Consider the following 11,921-nt stretch of genomic DNA (forward strand, 5'->3'; position numbering starts at 1 on the left):
CTACGTGAAAGGGACATGTCAGTCTTATTGTATTACTAAGGGACAGCACAGTGCTGCCATGTGGTAGGTACCCAAGTTGTTGTTGAAGGAATGATTTTTTCTTTTAACTAAAAGAGTCATGGAGCATCTATAGGCTTCAGACAAATGAGCAAATGTGATATTGGCCAGAAAGGGGTGGTCAAGCAAACTTCTAGCCATCTATTATTTCACCTGGAGCCATTCAATTCCTTTGAATTAACTATCATTTTTTCACTGTAATTCTTATTTTCTTAAAATGGAATGTGATTCCTAAGGGATAAGAGATAAGGTTTCCCACATAATGCTTTATGTACAATAATAGCTAAATAATAATTGTGGATTCACAATCTAAACTTTTATTGATTCCTTGACTGATTCAAAAACATGTATTTGTATCTCCTACATACAGCCAGCATAGGCTAGGTGCTGAACTAGATTCTGGGGATATAAGAAACTTAAGAACAATGAGGAGGGAGAGAGAGAAAAATAAAAGGCAATTTTCTCACTGATAATCTTTTAAATTGAGAGCCAAAAGTTTTGTCTTATATCTGGCTATACAAGATTATGTAGTTGATATGTAGTTGGTTTTTAAAATTTTATTTCTTTAAATTTTAAAGTTGATTGACTGGGTTTATTTCTTACCTTTCTATAAGGCTGCTTTTGTGTGGTTTAAACTCCAAGATACAAATTACTAAATCAACTGTGCTTAGAGACTAAAACAAATACATTCAATATCATCAGCGCAGTCCCACTCCGTTAAATCTTGATACAGCTTTTATGTGATGGTATTTGAGGGTGGTTCTACATCCCCATAAAATCTTCTCTATTCTAGTTCTTTCTGCTTTAAATCATATTTCCTATTTCTGTAAAAGCATGAGAGCAAAAGAGGCACTGTGAAGCTAAATTTCAGGATATTTTACTCCCATGGGGTCCTAGAAATATGTTCATATGGGCACATATCTTTATAAAACTTGCTAAGAGAAGATGTAACCGCTGGGATCTGTCCCTTTCCAATTCAACTTCTCATCCCTTGCACTTCCCTTCAGGTAGGATGGCGTCATCGTGGCCTTGAGCAATTCTTGGATACAACTAAGGGGAGCTGATTTGAAATGCGTATTGCTTAAATTCAGCAGCATCCATTTCAGTGGTTTGCAATAACTTAGATGTATAGTTAAATTATTCTAGCCACTATTGTCCTGATTTAAAATTTGAAGTGAAAAATATGGACTTTTGGAGGACTCTGAATAACCAAAACAATTGTGAAAAAGAATAAAGTTGGAAGCCTTCTTTTCTGATTCAAAACAATAAAAAGTACAGTAACTTAAATAGTGTGGTACTGGAATAAGGAGATAGACCAATGAAATAGCATTGAGAACCCTAAAATAAACCCTCATTTATGGTCAATTTGTTTTCAACAAAGGCACCAAGACCATTCAATGGGAAAAGCACAGCCTCTTCAACAAATGGTGTTGGGAAAACTGAATGTCCACATGCCAAAGAACCACTTAAGTGTTCTCCAGCTGAAAAGTTGGAAGAAAAATATTAAAGAGGTATGTTAGGCAGTTAGGTAATATGAACACTGTTATTCTTATGGATTTGTGATACCTTGGTAGCTTATTCTAAATTTGATTTGACTTCTTATTCCAAATAAATATTCACTTTCATACCTAATTTTGTATTCATAACATTAATGTATTTTTTTTTCCCTAAAAGGGCCTTCCCCCAATTGTATAAACTTCAGGCCCCATGAAACCTGTATTGGCCTCTGGAAACCAGGTAGGGGGTCTCCACTTGCTCAAATAGCACATTGAATGACAAGTGGAGCAAGGCTGAATTCCAGTTCCACTCCCTCCCTCCTCAGAGCACCCTCCGTACAAGCTACATACCGAAAACTCTATATAGCAGCCCCATCATTTGCTATACAAGATATTTCAAGTGGAGCTTAATCTTTTCAGTATAAAGTAAGACTATCTTCTCCTAGACACTATAGTTTGAGTACAAGTTTTTAATAAATGTTAATGATGGTAGCTTAGGCAATGAAGTTAGTTAGCATTCTAGGTTTTCATTACTTTAAAAAATATTGAGCAAGCGCTGCCACTGACAGTCTCACCAGACTGTGACAGATAATGGGAGGGTGTTTCCTTTTGACTCTTCCCTTTGGGTTTTGGAGTGAAAGATTCTTAATGCCCAGATTACTGAGGAGACGTGCAGATTTAGGACCCTATGAATCCTTCCCCTGGTCTTCTGTCACTCGCTCAGGCATGTCCAGGGCTGCCAGGGTGGAGGCTGTGTTCAGGATGGTCACGCCTAGTGCAGGGTGTGTGGGCCTGCAGCTTCCAGCCGTAACCTAGGTGAAGTGACACGCTCTGGTCATGACACAGGGATCACCGGACTGACAAGGAATATCATTACAAGCTCTTGGTAGAGCTGAATGAAAATTTGAATGGAAGCTCAGGAATACTCAGCTCATGAAAGCTGGGCCAGCAAGGAGTACATGCTCTGTGTTTGAAGACCCATTGATCAGTAAATTCACCAACATGATGATGAAAGGAGAAAACAAAGTACTGGCCAGGTCCTTTATGACACAGACTCTGGAAGCTGTGAAAGAAAGCAGTTTGAGAAGTACTGTGCTGCTTCTGCAGACAGACAGGCAACCATTTAATGCAGCCCCTGTACCATCTTCCACCAAACATTGAAAATACGTGAGCCTGGGATTGGACTGGTACCCATCCTCAAGGGTGGCTACTGTCCAAGAATGGCTATCAGATTCCTGTGTTGCTAGCCAACCCGCCTGGTAGCTTCTTAGCCATGAAGTGGATGATTACTGACTGAGGTGGATGTAATGCAGGGAGGAGCAGCACCAGCAGATGCTGATGCCAGAGGAGCTGTTGCTTGATCTGCCGGAGGTTTTTTACAACCAGAGCTCTGTTATCAAGAGGAACCATAACATGCACAGCATGGCTAAGGCCAACCGCACCCAGCCACTACTGCTGGTGGTAAGAAGGGTAGAGGCTCCAGAAGGAGCCCAGGGCCCTCTGCTGCAAGAATTATGTGATGTGAGCCTCTGCTAGATTGGAACAGTACCTGTGGGTTAAGCATGTGTTTCCTTTTTGAGAACAGGGAGGCCTCACAGGAAGGAGGGAGCAGTAAGTTTATTGCTTGTTAGTTCTTTCTTTATTGGCTAAAACTTGCTCTCCCTGACCCATCTTCTTGCAAAGTGACAACACATTGACTTGGATTTCCCTCAGGAAACTTAGGGCCCACCCAACCTCCTCTTCCCTCCGCTTGAGATAAATGTTCGGATGAGACTAAAGGAAGCAATTTTAGTGTCAGAAAGGTTTATTAGAAAGTTCTCACCCTGAACTATTATAGTTTGTGATGTGGAGCTGTCATTCATTAAAACTGATTGGATGAAGAGCAACATTATTGATTACCTACTCTGTTCAAGGCCCTGTTATAACCAAAAAGATGAGTGAGGCAAGATTCTGTCCTCAAGTGGTAGTCTAGTAGGGGAGCTAACGTATAGTACAATATATAACATGTGTTAGTACAATATAGTATAAAGAGTGGTAAACCTTAGGCTCTGAGAGAACATTTTGGGTAGAATGATCCTATAGTGTATTCTTTGAAGTGGGACACTTTTGAGAATTAAAGAAGATGCTGCTGATAATTAAGATAAGATATAAAGTGGGGCAGCAAACCAAGATTTACAGTTGCCTTCATTGTGGGGAATTGTTGAGGGGGGAGATCACAGGGGAGAGGGGCGCCTGTGACAGGTAACGTTATATGCCAACCTGACTGGATCAGGGGGTGCCCACGTATCTGCCTAAGCATTTTGGGGTCTGTCTGTGGTCTGTGAGGGTATTTCTCGGTGAAATTAGCATTTGAATCAGTGGAGTTCGTGTAGTAGGTCACCCTTTCCAGTGTGAGCGGCCTCATCCCAGCTCATCTCAGCTTGCCCATCGACTGAGATGCACGTCACTGGCTCCCGTTTCTCAGGCCTTTGGACTTAGGGTGGATCGCACCACTGGCTTTCCTGAGTCTCTAGTTTGCTAAAGCCAGATTGTGGGCACATCGCAACCTCCATAATTGGGTGAGCTGTTCTTCATAATACATCTCCTTTTATATCCTATTGGTTCTGTGTCTCCGGAGAACCCTAATATAGCATCTATGTTGCATGTAGAAACCGAGGCCCAGGGGACCAGTGAGTGAGATAATGATATGTGAAGAAAGTAACAAATCACTGAATTCTGATCATCATATGTCTCGAGGTTGCCTAGACCATGGTGTTCCTGACCCCCAGAGAAATATTCGTTGTCCATTATCTTGTGACAGTGAAAAAACCAAGAGAGGAGGTGTTAAGATTATACTTGTCTGAGTAGTCATGATTCTAAAATCATGTGTCAAACAGTATTTTTCGACAGTGGTCAAAAGCATTTTCTTAGTAGATAATGTTTTACGATCAAACGTTGTTTTAAAATTGTAACATTATACTGTCTTTCCTACCTTTATCAGGGAGTCTGCAACCTAAATAGTTGCTTAAAAATTATTATTTCCCTGAGTTCAACCCACGTACCTGCAGGACAGTGTTGAGAACAACCAGAGCCCAGAGTTTAGAAACGACCAACTCTCATGAGGAACATTCTGTGGTCTATTTTAGATACTAAAATTCTGACAGCTTGCTCTTGTGACAAAGATGTTAACAAGGGAAGAAAATGGCACTAATTTAATCTATTCTTATAGTTCATTCTAAAATGAGACTAGCATGACACCAAGTTATAATAATAAATACTATAGTAATTTTCACAATTCTTCCTACATGCTGTTCACAGTCCTTTCACATGCAAATTTGCCATCCATTGCTTCATGACAGTGATTTTAAGTGCATTAAAGAGTCCTGAATTTTCTTATACTTGATCTCCTAATTATGTTGCAGGAACATACACAGAATAGTACCATATACTGACATTTGTCTGGTTTGTAGGATTTTTTCCATACAGGATGTTCCCCTCTTTTCCTGCCATAGAATCAAGGTCCTGGAATATAGGTTTCACCATTAAATTCAATTATTAATCCTGCAATAATTAGCATAGCCAAAATAATAGAATATTAATCACTAGGAATAGTAAAAGAGAAGTACAGTTTGCCAAAAATTAAGTCATCGTGAAATACCCAATACATCTTTATTTTGTAATACAAATTTACATTTATATAAAATTTTTTTAAAATAAGAGAATATTTAAAAGCTACATCTATAGATTTTTTTATTTTTGATGACATGTTTGAAAAGGCTATATTATGATTATAAAGAAAAGATATTTAATGTCAATTAAATTCTTGTGGGTATCCTACTTTTTTTCCGTGATTTTGGGTGGTGTTCTGGGCTGGCACACTGGTATGATGAAGCACTGTATTGGTACTGTGTGAAAAAAAGTAGAAATGTTATCATTCTTTTAGGACCTTGAAACATAGGCCAATTATCATTTTCTCATGTGTTAGGTAGGGAATGCCAGTGACTGACACACAGAATACTTAGGTCTACTATTGCTGGATGAATGCAGAGTTTTTGGTGGCTTTGAAGAGAATAAAAAGTCTGGTGAAAGCACTTTCCCCTGACTTAATCTAGCTGATGACCCTTGAAAAGGTAGTATCCAAAGGGAGCCCAAAGTAAATATAGTGGAAAATTCTTCACTTTGATGAAATTATTAAGAAGTGGTAATCAATCTCATTCTACGCTTTTATGTTTAAATACTATATCTGCTCGGTGATTAAATGATGAGAAATTGTAGGGCACTGAATTAAAGTGTCTACATTTGGGGAAACGACTTTGTATGGTTTCCCCCAGTGAATGGAAAATTGTGACTGAAGGAGAGTTCCGGGCGACAGCCCTTCTTGCCCATTTCTTTAGCATCTTGCCCACCAGGACTGAGAAGACAAGGCTCGGACTCTGTCAGAAACTTCTCTGCGTGCTTGTTTAATTAATTAAGGGCTGTAGGTATACCACAGCCTCTGAATTCAGCTTAATAGCCTTAATTATGCAAAAAAAAATACACTGTGTAAATTAGTACATACCAGACGTGACATAATTACCAGGGCAGGGTGGACAGCATTTTGTTGAAGTGCTCCTTTCAGTGAGTCCTTTCAATGCTGAAAATATATTTTTTGTATTTGAGAGCTAATGTACTGAATTGTTCTTTCAGAAACCTGATTCCAATTGCTCTAAAGCGCCAGGTAGGTGGAAAGTAATAAATTCTGTGTCTTCTGAGATAAAAACCACATTTTGCATTACACTGCTGGGCTGCACAATCGCTGTAATTTAGGAAGGTTGCTATTATTGTATGAGCAAACTTTTTTTTGTATTATTACTATTTATTTTAATGCAAGGACACATTCTCTAGTGCAGTGGTCCCCAAACTTTTTGGCACCACAGACCAGTGTGGTGGGAGAAGGGTGGGGGGCGGAGCTCAGGTGCGCTTCGCTCTCTCTGCTGCGGTGGCTGGTGGGGGGCAGGGGAGACAAGAGGCGGAGCGGAGACGAGCTTTGCTTGTGTCCCGTTTCCTACCAGGCCGCGGACAGGAACTGGTCAGAGGAAGGGCTGAGGACCCTTTCTCTAGTAGACATAATGAAAATGGCCTTTAAAATTGTTTACCTGCTGTTTGCTGAAAGATGTAAAATGAGAAATAGGAAAGACCTTCTATATCATCTAGCCTATCCCTGGCAGGGCAGAGAAAAAGATTATACTCTAAGGCAGCTTTGCTAGGGGAACCAAAAATAGAACACAATCTTCACACGTCTCACTGAGTAAATTATAGGTGGCAGGATGAGACGGTTTGTGTCAATTCAGGAGGAAAAACAGTACTCCTGTTGATACTGAGAAAGAGGGGCACGAATTTATTGGCTGAGGTCTCACATTTAGGGTTTCAAGGTCAAAAGAAATTTTTAAAGTTTCTCAAATTGGCCATGCTGAATTGTGTAATTATTTAGAGTTTCCCTGTTTAACTTCTCCAATGATCTGTGTAAGTATGTACGCAGTGGAACCAGGGTAGAGAATGTTATTCTTTCACTCTGGAGATTTAACGAAATACTGGATTGATTTAAATTTCACAACCCCTTCTTTCCCTTCTGAATTCTCCAGAGGCACAAAGGTGTGAGAAAGGCAAAAAATAAGTAAGTAAGTAAGTAAATAAATAAATAAATAAAAATGTGCATAAGAGCAGAAAGGAACGGATGAGACACAGAACTCCTAGATAATTCGCACCAGAAATGAGCCCTCAGTCCTCAGGTGTTGAAGTCACACTGCAGTGACAAAGCTAAATTAGTCCTTGGCAGAATTGTGAAGCAGTCCCCGTTGTCCTTTCTCTTGGTTTCTGTGACATTTCTGTCCCTTCACCCTTTTCCTGTCCTGTCACTCACTTCCTTTTTCCTACCCCAGGAACCCCCAAACCTCCCCTAGTCAGTGAGAATCTTCACCAAACTGAATTGGGGGGAAAAACCTCCAACAACATGATTTTAAGTATTTACCCTTCTAGTTTACAAATTTAGTTTCTCTCCTCCATACCTTCTGTCAGACAGACCTCCATTAGAGAAGGAGTTATTTAGCAAGTCACTTAAGAATTTCAAGGGCTTTCATGCTAGTGATTGTGGTGGGCAGCTGCTAAGTAGCCTCCAGTGATCCTCCCTTCTTGGTGTTCCTGCCTGTGTATAATCCCCATCCCCTCCTTGAATGTGAGCCGGACCCAGCGCTTTGCTTCTAACAAACAGGATATGGCAAAAACGATGAGTATTTCACCTCTGAGGTTAGGTGACAAAAAGGCCATGGCTTCTTTCTTAAGCTCTCTCTTGCACTGTCTCTGGCTTACTGTGAGAGAAGCTGGTTGCCATGTTAGAGCTGCCCTATGGATGCGGCCAGGAGGCCTTTGGCCAACAGACAGTGAGGAGCTGAATCCTGCCAATGACACGAGTAAGTGTGGAAGCATATCTTTTCCTGGCAAGCCCTCAGAGATGAACACACATCTAGCTGACAGCTCGCCTGTGGCTTCATGAAAGGCCTTGAGCCAGAGGCATCCAGCTAAGCCGTGCCCAGGTTCTTGACTCATAAAACCTGTGAGATAATACATGTTCTTGCTTTTAAGCCTCTAAGTGTTGGGAAATCTATTAGACAGTAAATAAGAAACAATGAATCACCTCATTTATAACATAAAATGAATTTCAGTTAAAATGATGTTAAATTGGTTAAACTAGTTAAACAATTAGTTACATTAGTAATGTTAGCAATGTTAAATCAGAACTCACCAGGAAGACATTTGGTGTACATGCCTGGCTGAGGAGCCAAAGGGGTGAAGCTATCATCTGTGGCATTATGGGTGAACGCCTCTAAGTCAGAATCCCACCCAGGCAGAACGATGCAGCAGCCTCCCACCCCGACTCCCACTCCCCTGCATCCTCCCTGTCTCTCTCGGCCTCAGAGAGCTGCCGCAGCCGCCCTCTCTGGCAGGCTGTAGTCCCCCTCTCTGGCAGGCTGTAGCCCTCACCTGTATGGCACACCCAGACCCTGCTGCCCTGGTTTGGCTGGAGAGGGCCCTTCACCTGGAAATGGGTTGTGGTGGAGCGGGGGCTGCCCCCTTGCGGGTCAGGAAACGGCGGCTTCTTGGTGAACCTCGTGCTAAACCATCCCTGGATGACCAACCTGCTCCTGTGAGTTCTAATGGTTGGAATACATGGTGAGGCTGGTGAGTTCTAAAAGTGGGAACACAAAGCTAGTGAGGTTAAATTTGTGATTTTTGACCCACTTATAAACCCAAGTAGTCTTAGCTTTTGTCCTGACCACAGATTACGCATGTAAGCCTGGCTTGTAAATGTTACCTTTTGTTCCAAGGGAATTCCTTGACTGTGGAACCCTTTTTGAAGCAGAATCTCATGAGACTAGTGCTCTAAGGAACACTCTTTTGGAAACATTGATAACTTATTTCTTATTATCAAACATATAGATTATTGGGAGTTTTTAGTTATTGTAAGTAACTCATTTTTGAAAATGTCTTGAATTACTTCCTATAGTACATCCCTAAGGAAAAAATGACTGGATTAAATAGCATGTACAAAATTTTTAATATAAATTCTCTAATTACTCTTCAGAAGTATTACATCTACTTAAAACTTCCTCCTTGGTGTCTTTTCCTCAAACCCTAACATTGGAAATTACTATATTAAATATCTGTCAATTTGATAAGTGAAAAGTATGAATTCTATAATGAATTTCATTTCTTTGATTACTAATGTTGTTAAACGTTTATACTTTGTGAATTGCTACTTTTTGTAATTTGCCCACTTTCTATTCACATATTTGCTTTTCTTCATGACTTTGTGCAAGTTTTAATGTAATTTCTCATAAATAAAAGTGGAGACAAATAGCAGAGTAACTGATTAGAAGAGTGACAAAGGACAGAGACTGGAGGCTCATTATTTCATTTATTTATTTCTTAACTTCCCCTAGGACTCATTTAGTTTATTTTTTTTTATTTAATCTTTATTGTATTTTTTTTTACATTGCCTTTTAGTCCCCTTATACCCTCTCCCCCCAGCAATCACCACACTGCTGTCCATGTCCATGAGTCCGTTTTTCCTTTTTGCTCAATCTGGAGGCACATTTTCTAGTAGCATGTTTGGAAAGACTGCTCAGAGAAGGTGACATTTGTTTGTCTGAAATTCCTTTTATTTGCCCTTGTGCAGAACATTGTCCATTCGCCCTTCCAGATTCGTTCTTCATCTGTCTTATTGAGCTCTTCTCCAAGGGGCTGTCCTGTATGCACAATATTAAAAAATTTCTCTGGCTTCCCATTGGGGTTAGCAAATGGGTAGCCCAGCAGGAGATCAGAGGGAGGAAGGAGAACAAAATTGAGTATTTATTTCTCTGATCCCCGCCTCCCAGGAGTCACCTCAGGTTGATTCAAATCAGTGCTTCTCTCAAAGCAGCTCTCTCTAAACTACCCTCTCTTTCTTGGCTCTAGTAACCACTCTCTCCCTTGTAGTTTCACCTAACCCCAAGCACATCTTTATAAATAGTCTGTTTGCAAGTACAACTGTCTTTAAATTATCCTAATTTGAATGTGCCATCTATTCCTTTTGTTAGTGTCCGTCCCACCCAGATCCCTCAGCTAGACCAGTGCACTGTTTTCCACTGCTGTGAGTGTTTGCAGCTAATGGCGTACAACTGCACACTTTTCCAGAGGATTGCTTTTGGACTCGGGGAGCCACCTTCCCTGAAATGCCTGGGAAGTTAGCCCCTCCTTCCTTGAGGGCAGCCTGTAACTGATGACTGACTGATGTGAGGGACAGGATATAAGAGCCTAAGCACTTAGCCAAGGTGACTAGAAAAAACAACAAAAGGTGATGAACGATTTTACCAGACACTAGGCAGCAATAGGAAGCTGCATTATTTAAAACCGTGAGGTGCTATCTCAGGTAGACAAATAGACTAAGAATAGAGAGACTAAAATCAGACCAGTGTATATTTGGGAATTTTATACATGAGAGAGGTAATAGCAAAATCAGTAGGAGAAAGATGAACTATGTAACAAATAATTCTGAAGATATTGGCTATTTTATAGTACAAGAAAAAATTAGATTTTTACACCTCATCATTCACAAAAATACATTCCAGGTTGGTTAAAGATCTAAATATAAAAAGTAAAGTTCTAAAACTTTTGACCTAAAAATGGGAGAATATCTTTATGGCATTAGTAGAAGATAATTCTTAAACACAAAATGCACGAAACAAGAAAAAAATACTTACACATTTTGCTTCATTGAAACGGAAGGCTTTTCCATGATTAAAGGTGATAAAAATGAAAATATCAGTCAAAGACTGAGAAAAGATAGCTGCAACTAACATTACCCATGAAATATTAATGTCCAAATATATAAAATGTTCTTAGAAATTAGAAATATCAACAAGAGAAATATTTCAAAAGATAAAATAAATTCAGACGACAAATGATAGATGTCAAATATATGTATAGATGTCAAATTTCTTCAGTAATTTGAAATGTAAATGAAAACAAAGATAAACCATTTTACATTTAAAATTTTATTAATTTGATAATATTAACTAGTGATAACGTGGAGAAATAAGTATGGTGGCAGGGGAGGGAAAATGGGTGTAATCACTCTGGAAGGCTGTTTGGAAGTATCTGTTAGGCTGGCCACGTATACTTGCCATAATTCAACAGTGCTGCTCTGGGGGCGCGCTTTGCAGGGAGAAACTACTGATCGAGGAGGCATGTACAAAGTCACTTATTTCTGAATTATTTGGTCATTGTTACAAGGCTAAGAAAACCTATTTGTCAGACAATAGGGGAATTGAAAAATAGTTTGGTACAGTAGGAAGCATACGAATGAAAATGAATGAACTTAATTTCAATGTATCAAGGTGGATAAGTCTCAAAAACACAATCTTGTAGGTAAAAAAATGTTGAGTATAGATATAGGACAAAACATTTAGGAAGTTTACCCAAAGAAAGAACAAAATGTATATGACTTTGATAACACCCATTTCAGGAAAGGCATTATCTCTGAGTTGGTATGGATGAAGAGAAAGGATGGAAAGGAAAGACTGTAGCTGCTGCATTTGTAATGTTTTGATTCTCTGAAAATAATCTAAAGAGATGTAGCAAAATATTAATAGGTATTAAATCTCAGTAGTATGAGATTTTCTTTTGTATTTTATTGGGGTGACATTGGTTAACAAAATTATATAGATTTCAGGTATACAGTTCTATAATACATAACCCGTATATTGTATTGTGTGCTCATAAGCCCGAGTCAAGGGTCCTTCCATCCCCACTTATTCCTCCTTACCCTCTTCTACATCCCCCACCCCCTTTCTCTCTGGTAATCACCATACTCTT

At 39.6% G+C, this 11,921-nt stretch overlaps 1 pseudogene; it reads left to right on the forward strand.

The window, feature by feature from the left end:
- Window positions 1-3,018, forward strand: part of LOC129072387 (28S ribosomal protein S7, mitochondrial-like) — a 61,399-nt pseudogene extending 58,381 nt beyond the window's left edge.
- Window positions 3,019-11,921: the final 8,903 nt, after the last annotated feature.

This window comes from Pteronotus mesoamericanus, unplaced genomic scaffold, assembly GCF_021234165.1.
Source record: "Pteronotus mesoamericanus isolate MK-2021 breed Mesoamerican mustached bat unplaced genomic scaffold, CSHL_Meso_final contig_100, whole genome shotgun sequence".
Classification (NCBI taxonomy): Eukaryota; Metazoa; Chordata; class Mammalia; order Chiroptera; family Mormoopidae; genus Pteronotus; species Pteronotus mesoamericanus.